Genomic DNA, 20,301 nt, shown 5'->3' with positions numbered 1-20,301 from the left:
GAATCCCAGCACAGTCTCACTGGGCTGCAGTTAGATTGTCGTAGGCCTGCATTCCTTTCTGGAGGATCTGGGACAACCCGTTTCCTTGCTTTTTCCAGTTTCCAGAGGCTTCTCGTCCCGGCTCCTGACCCTTTCCTCTATCTCCCACCTCAGCACCGCTTGTCTGTCTCCAAGCCTTCCTCCCCATTACTTTTCTCTCTAACCTATCCTAGAAAGGCTCTCCACCTGACAGAACTCACATGGTTATCCTGCACCCACTCATATAACCCAGGTGGCCTCCCCCATGTCCAGGGCTGACCTTTGTCGTGTCTGCAAAGCCTTTCGCCCTGTAAGGTCACACATCCACAGGGACCAGGGTGGGGGTTACTCTACCTGCCACACCTGCCTTCTACTTACTTTGGACTTAATTTGCTCTACTTTTTCTAGATTCTTAAGGTAGGAGCTTATATCACTGATTCTTTAGACTTTTCTTGTTTTTTAATATGATATACTTCTCTCTAAGCTCTGCTTTGGCTGCACCTCACAGATTCTGACAGGTGGTATTTCTCATCATTTAATTACCAAAATATTTTTAACTTCTCTTACAATTTTTTTTTCTTTGACCTGTAAGTTATGTAGAATGTGTTGTTTAATTTTCAGATATTTGGAGAGTTCAGGATATCTTTTTGTTAATGATTTTTAGTTTAATTCTGTTGTGGCCACAGACACACCATGTGTGATTTCAGTCTTCCTAAATTATTGGATCTGTTTATGGGCTATAATACTATAGTATGCAGCCTGAAAAGGCTTCTGTCACTTAGTAATATGCATTCAAGGTCCCTCCATGTCTTCTCATGGCATGATAGCTCATTTCCTCTTAGCGCTGAATATTCTCCCATTATCTGGATGGACCATAGGATTTACTTTTAAAAAATGTATTCTAGGGGCGCCTGGGTGGCACAGCGGTTGGGCGTCTGCCTTCGGCTCAGGGCGTGATCCCGGCGTTATGGGTTCAAGCCCCACATCAGGCTCCTCTGCTATGAGCCTGCTTCTTCCTCTCCCACTCCCCCTGCTTGTGTACCCTCTAGAGCTCGCTGGCTGTCTCTATCTCTGTCGAATAAATAAATAAAATCTTTAAAAAAAAAAAATGTATTCTAGCACAGCTAATGGGAAAAGTTCTAGGAGCAGTCACAAAATAGTAGCTGTAAACACCCCTGATTGTGGTCTCTAGGTACTATTTTATTTTATTAAAAGGGCAGGTTTCCTGGAGAAATGGTTTCTTACACACTCAAGGAAATGTGCAAGATGAGCCTGTAACCTCTGGTTTTGACTATAGGTAAGGAAGCTATCAGGACTAAGGAGGTAATTGCAAAGTCAGACAGGGCCCACCTTGACAGTCTCTGGTCCCCAGAGATGTGACATTTTGAACATGAAAAGTAATAGTATTACCGTGCAGTGAGAGACGGCAAACTCGTAACAATCCATGAGTCATAACAGGTCTGAAGAACAAGAACAGAAGTAAGTCGTTCTTTTCTGGAGCTTGTTAGGATAAATCTACTTTGTGTTTTGATCATCAGTAAATACTAGTGAAAAATCCAGCATGCGTCCTTCCTTTCCTATGGAGACCATATTGCAGACAGTGTAGCAAACAGTGGAAGCTAATTATAGAAGCTAATTGTTATAGAAAGAAGTCAGAATTAGAAAATCACCATTTTGGAATTCCTGATGACATATACGACCTAGACATTAATCATTGCCTGCTATCCCCCCATGAGCTGAAAAGGTTCACAGGGAAGTTCACAATGGAGGAGTTGGGCTGACAGCACTGTGGCTGCCTGTAAACCTCAGCATCACACGAGGAAGGTGGGACAGTCCACGGTCAGCTCCGCCTTGTGCTCTGATACTGTGGGAAGTCCACAGCATCAACTGTGAGGGAGGGATTGAGCCTGTGGCCCAAGCAAGACTCCGGAGTTGACTGCCAGTTTACAGAAATTCAAGGCTAGAAGACATGAGAAAATATCATGAGCAGGCAGTCAGCCAGATGCAGAATTTGGAGGATTCTAAGACAGACGACATGGATGTTCAATAGATAAAATGCATGTAGAAAGACAGAGCAGTTACAGAATAATATTAGAGAAAAGGCATTCTGTAAAGTTTATTTGGATTATTGTTAAACAGAGCAATTGTGAAAAGAGACCGCTTTGACGTAATTGGAAATTTGAATGGCATCTGGTGTTAGGTGGCATTAAAGAATTTTTCTTGATTTTGTTATAAGTGAGAATTGCATGGTGGTTATGAAAAGTGTTTCTAGATTAAATGTATACTGAAGAATTTATTGGTGAAAAAGCATGGTATCTAAATTTCATGGCATGCAGACTGGCCCTTAATTGTAATCAAAGAATGCATTTTGTGTGATTTTAATTCTTTTAAATTTGTTGAGATTAATTTCATGGCCCAGGATACAGTCTATCTTGGAGAATATTCCTTGCTTATAAAGAATGTATGCCCTGCTGTTGTCCGGTAGATTTCTGCAAATGTCAGACACTGCATTTTGATGGACGATGTTCAATTCTTCTAGGTTGCTGTTGATTTTCTGTCTACCTGTGCTACCATTTGTTGAGAGAAGTGTGTTCAAATCTCCAAATATAATTTTGGATTTGTGTGTTTCCCCGTTAATTCTATCAGTTTTTGCTTCGTGAATTTTGTGTCTTTGGCCCACACAAATTTAGGATTGCTTGCTTTTTGATGGAGAGACTTTTTAAAAATGGTTATTTTCATTTTTATCATTTTATTTTTTATATTTATTTTCCTTCTTTATCTTTGCCTATTATTTTCTGTGCTCAGAAGTCTGCTGTATCTGGTATTAATTTAGCCATTCCTGATATATTTTTTTAATTAACGTTTACCTTAGACAGCATATAGTTGGGACATAGTTTTTCTTTAATCCATTCTGCCAATCTCTAATAATTGGTGTATTCAGATCATTTATATCATTGTGTGATAATTTTGCTTTGTTAGGACTTAAAGTTGTCATTTTATTGTTTGTTTTGTTTTTGTTCTTTCTGGTTTTGTTTTCTCTTTACTCCTCCTGCCTCCTTTTGGGTTACTCAACCATTTTGTTAGAATTCCATTTGATTTATCTATACTGTTTTTCAATGTATGTCTTTGTACAGATTTTTAAGTGGTTCCTTTATATATTATGCTGTACGTATTAACACGGTAAGTTACCATCATATGGTGTCAATATTTACTAGCTTGAGTAAATAATAGAGGCCTCACCTCCATTCACATCACTACCCTCTCCTTTGTATAATCTACGTTTCCCATCTGGTTCTTCTTTTTACCTTCTATTTCTTTGCTGAGATTTTTTTTCCCCCATTTGTTTTAAGCATGTAGACATTGCTCATTGAAGCATTTTTATTATGTCTGCTTTAAAATCCCTGTCAGATCATTCCAACATCTGTGTCATTTCAGTGCTAGCTTCTGTGGATGATCTTTTCTTATTCAAGTAGAGATTTTCCTGGTTTGAGTGTGGTGAGCTTTTGGTTGCTTGTCTCCTGCACATTGGCTATCACTCATGAGACCCTGGTGCGATGGTCCAGGTGGGGCTGTGTGCAGCTGCAACGGAGCTCTTCTGGCCTGGACAAGGATAAGCACAGGACAGCACCACTTGCCCCTGCCCCACCCCTGTCCGTGTTCACCCCCTCCCCTCTTGTTGCGGTTCGGCTCCCCGCTCCGCTCCCAGAAACCTGCCCTGTTGCTGCTGGGTTGGGGCTGATGAGGTTCGGCTCTGCTCCACCGATAGCAGGAAAAGGCGGGCGCCTTGTAGTGCCTTTCCCACCTTGATGCGCTCCCACTACCCCGCGTGAGGGTGAGAATTCTGTTCCCTGTGGGCCCCACATGCAGTCATCAGGGTCCGTACGGGAGGAGGCAGAGGCAGACTTGCTCACACGCAGAGACGGCTGTGTGAAGACAGGGCAGAGAGATCTCGAGAAGGTCGTGCAGCTGCAAGCCGAGGAGTGCGCAGCTGCTGGAAGCTCAAGAGGAAAAGGACAGATGCTCCCTTGTGCCCTCCGGAGAGAGCATGGTCGTGCCCCGCCGTGACATGGGCCCAGGAGCACTGACGGTGGACTTCTGGCTTTCAGAGCCAAGAGAAAGCAAGCTCAACTTCGGCGCTTTGAGTCTCGTCCTTGGCCTGTGGCGATTCGTTACAGTAGCCGTAGAAAGCTAATGAGGTTCTTTTTAAAATTCTGTTTCTTTGTTGAGTTTTATTCTATTTTTGTTCCTTCCATGAATGTTTTCTTCATCCTCCTTAGCTTAGTTATAACAGCTTTTCCAAAACCCGGTATATTTATTTTTATAACCTGTTTATTTAATTCATGTTTATTCCAACATGTGGCCACTTTGGAGTCAATATCTGTCAATTCTATTTTTTCTCCCTGTTTCTTTGTATGCTGAGTCATTTCGGTTCTATTTCTGAACGTTCTGCTGTTACGTTGTCAGACTGCTGTCTCAGGCTGCCGGGTCGCCGTGGCAAACCCCTGCAGGTCGGGCCGCTGGAACCACAGACACGTGTTCTCCCGCAGCTCTGGAGGCTGGATGTCCGAGATGAAGATGTCAGCGGGGTTGGTTTTCAGTGAGGCCTCCCCTCCTGACTCATAGACGTCTGTCTTCTCCCTGTGTCCTCCCACGGCTTTTCCTCGGTGCTTTCCTGTGGGGAGAGACACAGAGGCAGTGAGACAGGGGCAGGGGAGGGTGCCGGGAGCGCAGGCTCTCCACTGTTTCCTCTTCCAGGGACACTAATCCTGTTCGATCAGGGTCCTACCCTATGACCTCATTTAACTTTAATCTCCTCAGAGGCCCTATCTCCAAATGCAGTGACTTGGGGGATTAGGGCTCCAACATTTGAACCCTGGCGTGGGGAGGTGCAGTTCAGTCCACAGCAGTCCCATTTCCCCTAACAGTGGGAGGCGGCTTTCTTTTAACCAAGGCAGGCCCCTTGTGGGCATCACTTTGTGAACCCTGTGCTTCCTGTGGTGGCTGCAGCTGGAACCTGTTTAGCGTTGCACACATGCAATCCAGGACCCCCCTCCCCCTGTAGCCTTGCACACGTGCAATCCGGGACCCCCTTCCCCCTGTAGCCATGCACATGTGATCCAGGACCCCCTCCCACCTCCTGTAGCCTTGCATACTTGCAGTCTAGCCCCCAACTTGCAGTCTGCCCCCCCCCCGTAGCCTTGCACACGTGCAATCCAGGATCCCCTCCCACCCCCTGTAGCCTTGCACATGTGCAATCCAAGACCCCCTCCCACCTCCCGTAGCCTTGCATACTTGCAGTCTAGCCCCCCCCCCCGTAGCCTTGCACACGTGCAATCCAGGATCCCCTCCCACCCCCTGTAGCCTTGCACATGTGCAATCCAAGACCCCCTCCCACCTCCCGTAGCCTTGCATACTTGCAGTCTAGCCCCCCCCCCCGTAGCCTTGCACACGTGCAATCCAGGATCCCCTCCCACCCCCTGTAGCCTTGCACATGTGCAATCCAAGACCCCCTCCCACCTCCCGTAGCCTTGCATACTTGCAGTCTAGCCCCCCTCCCCGTAGCCTTGCACACGTGCAATCCAGGATCCCCTCCCACCCCCTGTAGCCTTGTACACATGCAATCCAGGACCCCCTCCCCACCCCCCATAGCCTTGCACATGTGCAATCCAGGACTGCCCCCCCCCATAGCCTTGCACACAGGCAATCCAGGACCCCCCTCCGGCCCTGTATTTGGGCAGAGCATATGCACAGAACTTGGGGCTCTCCCCCTTGGCTCTCTCCTTTCCAGCTGCTGTTGTCCTTGGTCCCTCAAGCCAGTGTGGTTGGGGACTTTCTCCTTGAGTGTCAGCTGCCCTTAGGCTGAAAGCCACAAAAAATGGGGAATTTGCCCAGCGTAGGTCTCTTCTTCAAGGGACCTGCCTGCTGTTGGATACTGTCATGACTTCAGGAAGTTGTTGTGTTCTGTGCAGAGTTTGCCTGCCATCTGTGGGAGGGGAGGCAGGCAGAAGCCATGTGCTGCTGGCTGGAAGGGGCTCTGGGGCTGGCTGGAAGGGGCTCTGGGGCCCCTGGCTGAGCTGCTGGGTGCACATGGCCCCTGTGCTGGGGGATCAGCATCTGTCTTTGAACGGAAAGCAGGTCATGCCACGTTTGGCCCCATGGGCCCTCTGTACCTATCCTCAGAGAGGGCTAGGAGAGTGTGCGTCCCCATGAATTAGGGACGGCCTCAAGTCTCGCAGCATTTGCTCATCTCTCATTGCCTGCCACTTTGAGCAGGACAAGAAAGAAAACCAGTCCTGTTTTTCCAAGGGGTTCTTCTTTTTTTTTTTAAGATTGATTGATTGATTGATTGATTTATGTATGTATGTGACAGAGAGACAGCCAGCGAGAGAGGGAACACAAGCAGGGGGAGTGGGAGGGGAAGAAGCAGCTCCCAGCGGAGGAGCCCGGTGTGGGACTCGATCCTGGAACACCGGGATCACGCCCTGAGCCAAAGGCAGACACTTAACGACTGCGCCACCCAGGCGCCTCAAGGGGTTCTTCTGAGCCCCCGAGGCTTGAAGAGGAACGCGAGCTGCGGACATCTGTGCAGCGCTCTGAGCACCTGCACATCCAGGCAGCGGCTCTCCCATGCCCTCTGACCTTCTTCAAATCTCATGTAGTCTGATGCTCTTTCATTCAGGGTCTGCTTGATAGATCGTTGTCAGGCAGGGATGCACCTGTCTCCCGGCTCAGCACACGGCTGGCTGCAGGAGATGGCTGGTCTGTTCTGAGTGCGTGGGGCAGTAGGGCACGGGCACTTACAGACAGAATGGAGTCTAGGAGAGCGAGGCCCATGGAGTGGTGTTCCCCACCAGCAATTCTGGGTTAAAGGTCAAGACCTCACACTCCCCTTGGTGCTTGGGGGGGCAGCATGTGCCAGGAGGTCATGTCGGGAAGTTTCTTTCCTGTGAGCCAGGGGGCAGGGCTTCTGTTCCCGTCTGTCTGTTCTCCAGTCCAGATGAGGCACGCCACGTACGCGCTTGTGTCTGTCTTCAGTCTGGCTGGAAATCAAGGACTGGTACCCTCGTGGAGCTTCTGGATGACAGTCCCAGGACTTTCCTGACCTGAGTGACGTCACACAGGAACTGAATGTGGCTGGCTTCAGCTGGCATTCGGGTTCTTCCTCGTGGATCCTGTCACATGTCACTTGTTGATTCTGGAATGTACCGAAGTCTGTTTTCTTCTGACAGGACTTAGGAAAGAACAGGTGTGTTAGAGTTCACGTCACTGGTGTGCTCCGTAGCGCCGTGCATGAGGAACAGGCACATGCCAGCGGCGCACCCTGGGCTTCGGAGGGCTGTGAGCCTTCAGGGACTGCAGGGAGATACTGTTTTTAAAGTGAAGATAGAGATAGACAAGAGGTTTTCTGAGTGTGCCTGGATTTAAGAAATTGGGAGTGGGTGGATGTCATGGCTGGGGATGGAGCAGAGGCGTGCACCAGCGAAGTCATAGCACCATGGGCGAGGCCCACACAGGACCTCGTGCCTGCGGGCAGCCGTCCAGGGTGGGAGCTGAACCTCCTAGGGCTCCGTGAGCCTGGTGAGCCTCGAAGAGCCATGTTGGGAGAGAAGACAATGCCAAAGGGGGACTTTCATCTGCCGCCTACAGCCTGGTGGGGTCCTTGGAGGGGCCCCTGCAGCCTGCTTTCCTGCCTGTCTAGACTGGGGTCCTGTCACACCGACATGCCTCAAGCTCTGGCCCTGGATCCCAGCTCACGGAATGAAAGGCACTCAACCTGTGGATGGGTGAACAAGGCCTCTGGCCACATGTCCCCTTTGTGTAGCAACCAAGCCCTGAGGCCAAGGGGTGCGGGAGGTCGGGGCATACCCCTCCCTGCCAGTGGTCCTAGGCACCGGCTGGACTGCATATTTTGCCAGCATCTTCAGGGAAACCGTTTTCACAAAAAAATTTTAATAAGTGTAGTTTATTTGAATGTTATTAGTGGGAACAAGAAAGACAGACAATAAGCAGTTTCTACAGTAATTGTTTCATTTCCTTGTTGAATTGATGCAGAATGTTTTCTTTGAAATGAGCTGGGAGAGAATGGGAGCACATGCTGCACTTGCTCATTTCAGAGCATGTGTTCATCCCTTTCCTCACTGGGCTCTCCCTGAAGACCTTTAGTGGCAGAGTGGAATTCCACCCATTTTCCACGTGGGAGAGACAGTGCCGCTTCTGGGGCGCAGTTGGCAGAGCTGGTGCTGGGCCTCTGATTCTCTCCCGGTGCTTTCCAGAACGTGTGGCAGGGCCATGAGGTGGCCTCCGGGTCCCACTCAGGCATCTGCCAGGGCAGCGCACCCAAACTGCTTCATGTACTGAGCGTTTGCAGAGAGCTGTGTCCAGAGAAAGGGTTCTGTGGCTCGGAGGAGTTGGGAAAGCACATGCTATTTAGAAGAAATAGTTTTTTCCTAACCAGGTGTCCTGGGAGCATTTAGATGTGGAGCTGTGCCACAGTGTAGAGCACTGGGGGCTCTCCAGGGCAGGCAGGGGACCACTCCAGGGACCTGGGGACTGTGGCTGTGTGATGAGGCTGACACCCAAGGGAGGCTCTGCGGCAGTGGGGTGTGCCTCGCGGGGAAGCTGCTGTGTGATGCGGCCATGAGGCCTCCGCCTTGATGGGCTGAGTCGGAACAGCCTGGATGGGGGCAGAACAGCTGCCTGAGCAAGCTGAGTGTAAACCGACCCGGGGTAGCTGTGCACGGGTGCAGGAGCTGGACGGGGGGCTGGTGTGCCAGGGGAGTTGTGCGACATGGGAGCCTGGTCCACACCCCTGTTAAAAGTAAGTTAAAATCCATTACTGAGGGCACTCTCTGCCGAGTGAAGAGGAAGCTGCGATTGAAGTCGAGGGGGAGACCTGCCCTAGTGAGAGTCCCAGCCGGCGAGGCTCTGGCCCAGCAGCCTGCCTGGAGGGGCCCCAGAGCCTGCAGGACTTGCGTCTGCTCCCGGAGGTCCACCTGCTCTCCTTTACCCATGGGCCCTCTCCAGTCTCACTGTGGCAGGTGCCAGGCCAGCAAGCCCAGGCCTTTGCCACCGCCCACACCATTTGCGTGTCTGTACATCAGGGCCCTTCTCCCCACACACAGGGGGCTTCCGGAACATTGTGATTTATGGTAAGAAATATATATTTGGTCTTCGTCCCTATTCCTGGCCCAGAACACCAAGGGTTTTAACTTCGGAATGTCCTAAGTGAGGAGAGCATAAAGGTGTCTTTTGTTATGTTAGAGAGATGACTTTTGGAAAACACCGAAGTGAGGGGGCTGGTGGCCATGGGAACCAGCCCATGAGCAGAGATTAGAACTGTCAGTCCCACCTCCCTGAGCTCTGGGGAAGGGAGCGGAGATGGAGGTTGAATTAGTTGCCAGTGGCCAATGAGTTCATCAGTCAGACCTATGTAATAAAGCCTCCCTAAACAACCCCAAAGGACTGGATTGTGGAAGACATGGAGGTGTGGGGAGAGTGGCCTCTGGGCGTGGAAGCCCCTTACCCCTTCCCCGTCCCTGGTCCTACACATCTTCATCTGGCTTTTCCTGGGTTCCATCCTTTTATAATGAGCTGGTGATCTAGTGCGTAAACGGTCTGAGATCTCTGAGCTGCTCTAGCAAATTTTTTGAACCTGAGGCTGGGGTCATGGGAACCTTGACTGATAGCTGGTCGTCGGAACCACATGGGACAGCGGTTCTTGAAACTGACATCGGATGTGGGGAAGGGCAGTCTCGTATAACTGAGCTCCTAGCCTGTGGGATCAGATGCTAAGCCCAGGTAGACGGTGTCAGAAACGGGTTGAATGTGGAACACCCCACTGGGATTGGAGGGCTGCTTGGTGTGGGAAACCCTGCACTGGGAATGGTGTCAGAATCCTGCCTTCCTACTGCAGGGCCTTCCCCTCCCCCCACAAGCTGACTCCAGTTTGCTTCCTCTCTGGGAGCAGGCCGTGAGGAGCTCTCTGTAGCCATCCTGACGTGGGAGTTGAAGCAGAGACATCAGTCCTGTTCTGGGGTGACATGGGGTCTGGGCCACCTGTCCGTGCAGCTTATTTGAGCCCTTGCCCCTCTGCACGTCCAAGACCAAGTGTGACGGGCCTTAGGTCGTGGTGGATAGTGACGCCTGCAGGGAGCTGTTCGTGGTCACGTACTCACTTCTTGTCCCAGGAGTTGAGCAGGAGCCACTTTGTAGAGTGACAAATTCTCTGTTGCAGGAGGCATGGCCCTGCTCCAGCACCCAAGCCATCTGCACCATGTCGCTGTCAGTGGGACTTGCTGGGGCCTCTGCACAGCTGGCTTATCCACCCCAGGTTCCTCCAGCAGCTGTGCCTCTTTTGGGGAATATGGCCATAGGTCACAGGCTGCAAGTACCCGCATGTAGCCTCCAGGACACCCGTGGTGGTTGGAGCAGTTTTCCCAAGGGCTGCAGAGGTGGCCAGCAAAACCCATACGGGGTCCCTATGAGGCATGCCCTTTTCTGCATGCTTGTGGGACACAACAAAATGTGTCCTTCACTGAGAGGAGCAGTCTTGGCATGATAACTGCCCCTCTTACACACGGTGCTGACACACAGGCCCCTGAGACCCTGTAAGTTACCTTCCACCGTCTGCCCCCCATGCCTCCCAGAGCATCCAGACAGCTTGCTGTTGCCTGATTGCTGTGTCCATGTAAGAAGCACCAGCCAGAAATGGTCCAGCATGATGTCTGTGCTGTGCTAACATGTGGCCAGGGTTCCTGAAGATGACATGTGGTCAAGCAAGCAGACTTACTGCAGCCCTAAGAGACTGCGTTCTGCTGTCCTCCCTGTAAAGGCTGAATGAAGTTCGCCCTCTGTCCTGACAGGACAGAGATAGATGTGTCTCAGGCAAGTCGTTGACACAAGTGTAGAGGCCACACAGCACAGGCACTGGGGCTGCCACTTGGCTGGGACCACAGCAGTCCACTGTCACCAGCCACGGTCTTTCTGGTTTCATGGCAGAAAGTAGAAAGGGGTGCTCTGGGGTTCAGCACCCTGTAAACCCTGAAGTGTGTCATGATGGCCCCGACTGCAGCTTTTCCTGCACACTGCCCCAGCTTGGGTAGTGGGGAGTTACACTTGGCCATTTCTACTTCAGTGTCCAAGACCAGGGGACCACAAGGGGTGTTCTGGCAGCTGCTGAGTATCTCACCCAATTATGCTCTCAGGGATTAGGTTGACATCCCCTAGTTGCATGTGCAAGCACAGGGACCCCTGAAACACACAAGGGCCAGGGTTCCACTTGCCATGTCAACTAGGGGTCTGTGGTGGTGTTTGTATCCCCTGGAATTGAGGAGAGCTCAGGCTTAGTCCCCAGCAGCCCTGGGAAGGCCTAGGGGTTCTCTCTCTCCACAACCCTGTCACTCTGTCCATTGGGGTCGGGCAAACGCCTGTTCTGTGCCACAGTCTGTTGCAGGGTCTCCCTTTGTCGTGGGGTCTGCCATGTGGGCGGCTCGGGCCTAGAGGCTGGGGCCAACCATCCTGACCCTCCTTGGAAGTGGGTGATGTCGGCCTCCTTCCAGTTCACAGGTTTTCTTTAGCTTGCCCCAGGCAAGGGCACCTCTGTCCTGGGCACACCCTAGTCCACTTATGGTGGCCCTAGAGCTCTGTGGGACAACGCGCCCCGCTGGCCCCTGGCCTTGCTGCCTGTTACATAGTTCTGCCCACCTAGCCTCATTGGCCCCGTGGGGCCCCTTGGCCTTTGCTGTCCTGGAATTGTGTCTCCCCCGCAGCTAGGTTGACAAAACACTGCACTGAGCTCTGCTGCTTCCAGTTCGTCCCTCACTGCCTCCTTGAAGGCCCTCAGGAAACACTGGCAGGACACCCAACACCATATACTGCCCTGTTCCGCATGCCCACCCCATTTATGTTTGGCTCTTCTTGGATCATCCAGGCTCTACTCATGGTGCTGGAACTGCTCTCGCTGCACTGGTCACAGGTGCCACTTCCTGCCACTAAAGGCCCCTGTGCTTCCCTGGAAGGTGGCCTGTCTTCTGGGGGTCACTGCTCCAGGCCGCCCCCAGCAGTGCTCAGAGGCCGACCCCTGCCCCTTCCCCAGGACACAATTCAGCAGCTACACCCATTCTCCACACCGTCCACCGCTGACCCAGCTCAGGGGTGCCCCTCGGGCTGGCTTGGAGTTCTGTCTTCAGGCCTGGGTGGCTCCCAGCAACTCAGGAGAGACTGAGTTCAGGATTAAGGGGACTTTGTTTTCCGAAAGGAGTAGAGAAGCTGTGGATTCCTCTGGGGGGGGGAGTGCTCCCTGTCCCAGCGAGCTATGGGCTGCAAGTGAAAGCTGCCGGGAGCAAGCTTCCTGCCAGGGGGTGGGGGGTGAGCCCCAGCCCTTAGACAGGCACACGCAGCCTGCGCCTCCCTCAGCTGCTCCTCCTGGAAACCCGTGGGGGCTGTGAGGACCCACCTGCAGCAGACAGGACACTGCTTGGCCGTGCATGGCTGTTCGCCAGGATGGAGGGACACTGTGTGTTGCTAGGATGCTTGGAGACCCTGCAGGCATGAATCAGAGCCGGCCAGTATGTGCTCTGTACCGGTGAGAACTGGTTCAGTTTTGTGGGCCGTGCAATCTTTGTGGTACTTACCACACTCTGCCCTCTCAGCCTGAACACATGTGAAAACCAGCTGCAGACCAGTGAGTGGGAGGGCATGGCTGTGTGTGCATAAAACTTGAACCACAGAAATAGGCTGGGGCTGGGTTGGTCCCAGAAACACATCCTGTTTGAGAGTCCGGAGAGGTTTCTCTGACGCTCTGTGGTGGGACCGTGGAGGTCTGCTGCCACCCAGTGGTGAGGATGTGACTACATGAGGTCAACTCCTTTCCTCTGGAAAGCTTCTTAAGATACCTGGATGGGTTTCTGCTCTAATCTTTATCATTTCTCTTCTCCTGCTTGTTTTACGCTTGATTTGCTGTTCTTTCTCCAGATCCTTTAGGTGTAAGGTTAGCTTATGCATTTGGGATTTTTCTAATTTTTTGAGAGAGGCTTGGATGGCTATGCACTTCCCTCTAAGGACCGCCTTTGCAGCATCCCATAGGTTCTGAACCTATGTGTTTTCATTTTCATTGGTTTTCATGAACTGTTTAAGTTCCTCTTTAATTTCCTGGTTGACCCATTCATTCTTTAGCAGGATTCTTTTTAACCTCCAAATGTTTGTGTTCCTTCCAAAATTTTCCTTGTGTTTCAGTTCCAATTTCAATGCATTGTGGTCTGAAAATATGCAGGGATAATCTCAGTCTTTTGGTATCAGTTGAAACCTGATTTATGACCCAGTATGTGATCTATTCTGGAGAAAGTTCCATGGGCACTCGAGAAGAAAGAGTGTTCTGTTGTTTTAGGATGGAATGTTCTGGATATATCTACAAAGTCCATCTGGTCCAATGTGTCCTTCAAAGGTCTTGTTTCATTGTTGATCTTCTGCTTAGATGATCTGTCTGTTGCTGTGAGTGGCGTGTTGAAGTCTCCTTCTATTAAGGTATTATCAATATGATTCTTTAATTTGGTTAATAGTTGGTTTAGGTAGTTGGGTGCTCCCATGTTGGGGGCATAGATATTTACAATTGACACCATACACAAAGATAAACTCAAAATGGATGAAAGACCTATATGTGAGACAGGAATCCATCAAAATCCTGGAGGAGAACATAGGCAGTAACCTCTTAGACATTGGCCACAGTGACTTCTTTCAAGATATGTCTCCAAAGGCAAGGGAAACAAAAGCAAAAATGAACTTTTGGGACTTCATCAAGATAAAAAGCTTTTGCACAGCAAAGGAAACAGTCAACAAAAAACTAAGAGGCAACCCACAGAATGGGAGAAGATATTAGCAAATGACTTAACAGATAAAGGGCTAGTACCCAAGATCTCTAAAGAACTTCTCAAACTCAACACCCAAACAAATAATACAGTCAAGAAATGGCCAGAAGACATGAACAGACACCCCTCCAAAGAAGACATACAAGTGGCTAACAGGTGAAAAAATGTTCGACATCATTAGCTATCAGGGAAATACAAATCAAAACCACAATGAGATACCACCTCACACCAGTTAGAATGGCAAAAATTAACAAGACAGGAAACAACGAATGTTGGAGAGGATGTGGAGAAAGGGGATCCCTCTTACACTGCTGGTGGGAATGCAAGCTGGTACAGCCACTTTGGAAAATAGTATGGAGGTTCCTCAAGACGTTAAAAATAGAGCTACCTTATGACCCAGCAATTGTACTGCTAGGTATTTACCCCATAGACACAGAGGTAGTGAAAAGAAGGGGCACACGCACCCCAATGTTCACAGCAGCAATGTCCACAATAGCCAAACTGTGGAAGGAGCCGAGATGTCCTTCAGCAGATGAATGGATAAAGATGTGGTATATATATACAATGGAGTATTACTCAGCCATCAAAGAGGATGAATACCCACCATTCACATCGCCATGGATGGAACTGGAGGGGATTATGCTAAGTGAAATCAGTCAAGCAGAGGAAGACAATTATCATATGGTTTCTCTCACTTGTGGAACATAAGGAATAGTGCGGAGGATCGCAGGGGAAGGGAGAGAAATCTGAAGGGGGAGAAATCAGAGAGGGAGACAAACCATGAGAGACTCTGGACTCGGGGACACAAATGAGGATTACAGAAGGGAAGGGGGTGAGAGAATGGTGTAGCCAGGTGATGGGTATTAAGGAGGGCACATATGTTGATGGGCACTGGGTGTTATATGCAACTAATGAATCATTGAACACTATATCAAAACTAATGATGTATTATATGTTGGCTAATTGACTGTAATAAAAAAAAACAAAAATAAAAAATAATTTAAAAAAGATACCTGGATGGGGAGTACGGCTGACCCTTGAACACTCGGGGTTAGCACCCCCTCCCTACCACACAGTCAGAAATACATGTGTAGCTTTTGACTCCCCAAAGCTTAACTACTAATAGCCTACTGTTGACTGGAAGCTTTACTGATGACATAAACAGTCGATTCACACATATTGTGTGTTATATATTGCACTCTTACAGTGAGGTAATGTAGGAAAAAGAAAACGGAATCAAGAAAATCATCAGGAAGAGAAAGCACACTTAGGGTACTGTACTATATCGATACCATAAGTTTATGCCAACTGTTCACAAGATGAGTTGGCTGTCAGTACCTATGTCAGTATTGTCTTAGAGGATACAAAACACTGTAGGTGTTATGTGCACCACTAACACTAGACATCAAAACTGAAAGATCATGTGCAAAATACATTCGTGTGTGTTTACAGGTGTAACGATTCATTCAGCATTGTGATTGCTTTATGGTAGCCTTCACAGAAGCCTTGCTTATACACTAATGAAAGATCGTTACAATATGTTTATGGCATACAGTGTTACAGTCATATCCATAATATAGCACTGGAAACATTGTGACTTTTTAAAAAAACTATCGATGATGGGCAGTTTCTCCAGTTGGAGAGGGAGGTGCACTGCCTGGTTATAGAATTCTTTGAAAGCAAGTTATAAAAGAAGTTATCAAACAGTAAGAAAACCAACGCATTATTAATTTTATGTTAAATAGGACTCACTCACGTCTTGGCTGTGTAGGGGATAGGCTGTCCACTTCCATGAGTCTTGCCCACAATGTCCTGCAGGGTGAGTACTCAGGTGATGGTGGTGGTGGTGGGAGCGTCTCAGACGGTCCCTGGCGTCCCGTGGAGGGGTTTGCACAGGAGGACACTCGCAGGCACACAGCAGATACATTTATTACCTGTGAGTGTGAGGATTATTCACCAGTCACTAGGTGGAAGTGGATCCTCATGCAAGGCCTCATCCTGGTTGTGTTCGCGGTGACAGGCTGAGGAGGAGGAGGACAGGGGGTCCCACTGTCTCGGGGCTGGAGGGCGTGGAAGGGAGGCGGCACACGCGGTGCACGTGGTATATCTTTACGGAAATACGGTGTTGTTTCTGTCTTTTTTGCTGTTTCATTCCTCTAATAATGTCTCTCTATGGCGATAATCCTTCTTCTGCTGTTCGCTTTAGTGCCAGTGCCTGTATCATAGGAGCGTCCATGTCATAGAGAAGTCAAGAATAGTGTTGAGTAATTGGAACCTGCCTGAGTCATTGTCCCCTGTCGGTTTGTTTCCTGACATTGCTGCTTCTGTGTTTTCCTCTGCGTCATCTGGCACTGGTCCAGAAGCTCTCATCTCTGTTCATTCCTCTGGGGGGGGGGTGTCTGTTAGCTGCAGAATTTCTCCCAGATCCAGATCTTGAAACCCTTCACCCCTCGCCTTTTTTTGCCATGTCTACAACCTCACTTAGGATTTCTCCTTGATTGGCTCTGTCATAAATCCTACAAAGTCATGCACATCTGGACACAGTTTCCTCCAGCAGGAATTTGAGTTTCAAGCTCTCTGGTTTTCACAGCTTTTTCTAGAACAACACTGGCATCTTCACAGGTGTAATCATTCTAGACTTCCGTAACTGCTCTCTTTTGTGGGGTTCTCTTCCATAGCGTGGACAATCCTTTCCATAGAGTACGGGGTGTAATGAGCCTTAAAGGTCCTTAATGACCCCCAGTCTAGAGGCTAAATCAGAAAGACTGTGTTTGGGGGCAAGTAGACCACTTCAGCGCCTTTGGTGTTGAGCTCATGGGGATCTGGATGCTGGAATATTGTCCAGTATCAGAAAAACTTTAAAAGGCAATACCTTACTAGCAAGGTACTTCCTGACTTCATGGACAAAACATCGATGGAACCAGTCCAGAAAAAAGGGTTCTTGTTCAGGCCCTCTTCTTGTACAACCGGAAGACTGGCAGCCTGTGATGACTGTTGTACAACTGGAAGACTGGCAGCCTGTGATGACTGTTGTACAACCGGAAGACTGGCAGCCTGTGATGACTATTCTACAACCGGAAGACTGGCAGCCTGTGATGACTCGTACAACCGGAAGACTGGTAGCCGGTGATGGCTGTTGTACAACCGGAAGACTGGCAGCCTGTGAACTTGTTGTACAACCAAAAGATTGGCAGCCTGTGATGAGTTGTACAACCGGAAGACTGGCAGCCTGTGATGACTGTTGTACAACCGGAAGACTGGTAGCCGGTGATGGCTGTTGTACAACCGGAAGGCTGGCAGCCTGTGATGGCTATTGTACAACCGGAAGACTGGTAGCTGGTGATGGCTGTTGTACAACCGGAAGATTGGCAGCCTGTGATGACTTGCACAACCAGAAGACTAGCAGCCGGTGATGGCTGTTGTACAACCGGAAGACTGGCAGCCGGTGATGGCTTGTTGTACAACCGGAAGACTGGCAGCTGGCAGTTATCTTTTAAATATACTTGTGATGGGGCGCCTGGGTGGCACAGCGGTTAGGCGTCTGCCTTCGGCTCAGGGCGTGATCCCGGCGTTATGGGATCGAGCCCCACGTCAGGCTCCTCCGCTATGAGCCTGCTTCTTCCTCTCCCACTCCCCCCTGCTTGTGTTCCCTCTCTCGCTGGCTGTCTCTATCTCTGTCAAATAAATAAAATCTTTAAAAAAAAATAAATAAATATACTTGTGAGCTGGCAAGGACACAGGAGCCTGAACAGGCCACAGGTGCAGTGTACATGGGAGCTTGGGGAGGAACAAGCCACAGCCAGCCTGGGCCCTGCTCTTGTCTGGTCCACTCTGGGACCATGAGCTTCCATCTCCATGCATTTGGGCTGACCGAAATAAGAGATAAGGCTCAGGGCTACTGGAAGTGGGGGCCTGGGAGGTTTCATGAAGCTGCCGCTCAAGGGGCAGCCCCTTGGTGCAAGGCCACGGGAAATGAACCCACAACACAGAGAAGGACGGTCACTGTGCATCACATGACATGCCTGCCTGCATGTCGATGTGGGCCAGACATTCTCCCAGAAAAGTCAAACTGTGAACTCGAGGTGTTGACCGAGTGATAGGCAGTCAATACCCATTGCAGAAGGAGTGTCCTAAATTGGCAGTGACCCAGAAGATAGGCTAACTCATTGGCACCTGTTAGCCATTTGGCTAGGAGGTCAGGTCTTGGAACCAACACAGTCAGAAACTTGGTGACCAGGAGATTGATGAAGTATGTGTGAGAACCCCTGGGGATGGGTCCACATGAATGCTGGTCAGAGGGCCTTTCTGTTCTGAGGCAGGCAGTTGACCTTTGCTATGGATGGCAGTCAGCCTTCCCTCGTCCCCACTCCTTGCCCAGTGGTCTTGAGGACTACGTGACCTGAAGACAGGCATGGGTTCCCCTCACCAGGCTTATTGGGCTGTGGCCATGATGAGTGCCCAACCTGCCAACGACGGAGACCCCCCGCTGAGCCTGTCTTTGGTGTCACGTCCAGGGGCTTGCCCCCCGCCCCACCCCACTGTGGCGGGGCTGGTAGCACTTGGGCCCCTCCTACCATGGCAAAGCTTCAGGCTGGAGCAGCGCTTTTTAGCCCCTGCCAGCCTCCATCTGTAGACCCCTCAGCACCTCACCCACCCTCCCAGTTTTCACAGTGTCTGCTGACCACGCAGTGCACCCTGCAGCAGAAGGGGGCAGCCCCAGGCTCCTGCCCTCTATATTCCCAGGCCTTGCTGCCAGAGTGGAGTGTCATCCACATGGGTCAAGGAGGGGCTGTGTGCAGACCATAGGGCCGTGGGAGGGGTGTGCACTGCTGTGGGGGCCATTTGCACTCACAAATTCCCCATGTCCCCACCTAGCGAGGCACAGTTGTGAGTGATGCTGTTTCACAGAGCAATAAAAGTTAAAATGGCATAATTAACCTAGACAGCCAAACCAGGAGGAGGTGTGAAAGCTGATGTGAAGCCCGAGAGTAGGGACGCAGGACACAGGAAGGCCACTAAAGCCCTAGGGAAGCATTTCAGCATGTCGGACCCTGGTGCTTCGAGGCGATGACTCTCTCAGATCCTGCTTGTGTGAAGCAGCCCCTGTGCCTCAGTGCTGCACGATGTGCACCCCCCTGCCTTGCCCACGGACTGCAGGTTCGCGGGTTCTGGCCCCACCTCTGCTTCCGGTGGGCTTGCATACCCCAGCTACACGTTCCACAGTGGCCATTTCAGCGTGCAAAAGGCCTTTACAGTTTCCTGAAGTCTGTGTTGCAAATGTTTTCTCAGGTTATTTGCCCTTATGTTTTGTTGAAAATATATTTTTAAAAATAGACTTCAGAACCATCTTAGATTTACAAAAAAATTTAAATGACAGCCCAGAGATTTCCCACCCACCCCAGACCCAGCTGCCCCTGTTACTAACACCTGTTAGTGTGGTCCATTGGTTACAGTTAATAAACCAAGAGATGTCATCATTAACTATAGTCCGCACTGCATTCAGATTTCCTGCTTTTACCTGATGTCCTCCTGTCTCAGAACCGCGTCCAGGACAGTTACTGCAGTTACTCCTCTGTCTCTCTAGGGTCCTCTTCACGGACAGTTTCTTAGACCCTCCTTATTTTCGATGACCTTGAAGGTTTCAAGGAGTACGGGGTCAGGGATTTTGTAGAATGTCCCTCTGTTGGGATTTGCCTGATGTCTGTCTCTTGATGAGACTGGGGGACGAGTTGTTTCCAGGAAGACCACAGACGTGAAGTGCCCTGGTCGTCACATCCAGGGTGCACACTCTCAATGTGGCTCATCACTGTTGATGTTGACCTTGAGCCGCTGGCTGAGGTTGTGGGTGTCAGGTTTCCTCGCTCCCCTCCTGCACTGTCCTCTTGGTAGGAGGTCACTGTGTGCAGCCCACACTTAAGGACGGAGGTAAAAACTCTTAATTTCTGCTAAAATCTGTATTGGTATTGTGTATGAGATTAGAATCGGCCTTTAATTCTTTACTTTTTGGTCTAAAACTTATGTGCCAGCACCTTTGTTAAAGGATCTCTCAGCTTCCCGGGGACGCGTACTGTCGTGTACCTTCCTGCACCGCGTGTGCACGCCCTCTGATTGGTTCCGCTGGTCTCGCTGTGCTGCTGCGCCGGAAGCACAGAGATTCAGTCTTTAAAAAATTGCCTCTTTGTTTGTTTAAGTGACCTACCGCAGCACTTAGTGAGGCTGCACGGAAGTCAGCTGGGCTCCCGGCTGGGATTGCGTCTGCTGTCTTCGCAGAGCCCCTTGCTGGGGGTGTGGCCCTTCTTCCCGCAGCGCGGGCCCCTCTGGCAGCCCTTCTAGAGGGTGCGCCCTGCTCTTCATCTGCTGTACTCCACAGGGCTCGAGGGCTTTGCCCTGTCATCTGCCAGACTTCTGCAAAGCAGCGGCC

This window comes from Ailuropoda melanoleuca, chromosome 1, assembly GCF_002007445.2.
Source record: "Ailuropoda melanoleuca isolate Jingjing chromosome 1, ASM200744v2, whole genome shotgun sequence".
Taxonomy (NCBI): domain Eukaryota; kingdom Metazoa; phylum Chordata; class Mammalia; order Carnivora; family Ursidae; genus Ailuropoda; species Ailuropoda melanoleuca.
This window is presented reverse-complemented; position numbering follows the sequence as displayed.